Genomic DNA, 758 nt, shown 5'->3' with positions numbered 1-758 from the left:
TGCAAGTGAATTTTCAAGTATGCGAAATGACTAAAAGGCACTAAAAAGGAAGCAATCATATTTCTTGAGAAAAAAGAGAAATGATTGGCAGACCTCTTTTATTCTTATCACATATATAATGGTAATCTACCAGTATGAATTAGAAATACCAATTAATATATCAATAATGCTGTAAAACTATTACCCTATAGTCAATTGTAAATCGCTTTTTTCAGGATGAAAATTCTGTAAGACATTGCAATTACTTGGGAGAATTTATAACATGAACACGTTTTAGCCATTCATTTTTTTTTTCATTGCGAAATAGAAAGTTTCTTTTTTCCCTTTCATTTTTGCATTCTCAGCAATATTTTAAAATGGTAATTAATATTGCATACATCAAAAAACGAACAAGTAGGAAGGCATGGACAGGGAACAATAAACAGTTGTATAGAAGTATTTTTGACATTGTGAGTCTTTCAGTATTTATGGAAGTGTAAAACATTTTCATATTTAATGATATCATTACTACTAATTTTGATCTACTTATATTTTTGAGTGGGGAAAATAGTTCATGGTCTTTACCTAAGTAACAGATAAAGAGAAATGTCAACAAAAATAAACTTAATCTTGAAACAACTTTATCTGTGTAAATTGGCTAAATACACTCGATTCTTGTCCATAGAGCAGTTATCTACGCCACTGTTATTATATTGTTCTATATGATTTAGTCAGTCAGTGTTGAGAACATAGTAAGATGATGACTATGAAGGTATGAC

Source organism: Penaeus monodon, chromosome 20 (assembly GCF_015228065.2).
Source record: "Penaeus monodon isolate SGIC_2016 chromosome 20, NSTDA_Pmon_1, whole genome shotgun sequence".
Classification (NCBI taxonomy): domain Eukaryota; kingdom Metazoa; phylum Arthropoda; class Malacostraca; order Decapoda; family Penaeidae; genus Penaeus; species Penaeus monodon.
The sequence above is the reverse complement of the archived record's forward strand: the minus strand, read 5'-3'. Positions refer to the sequence as shown.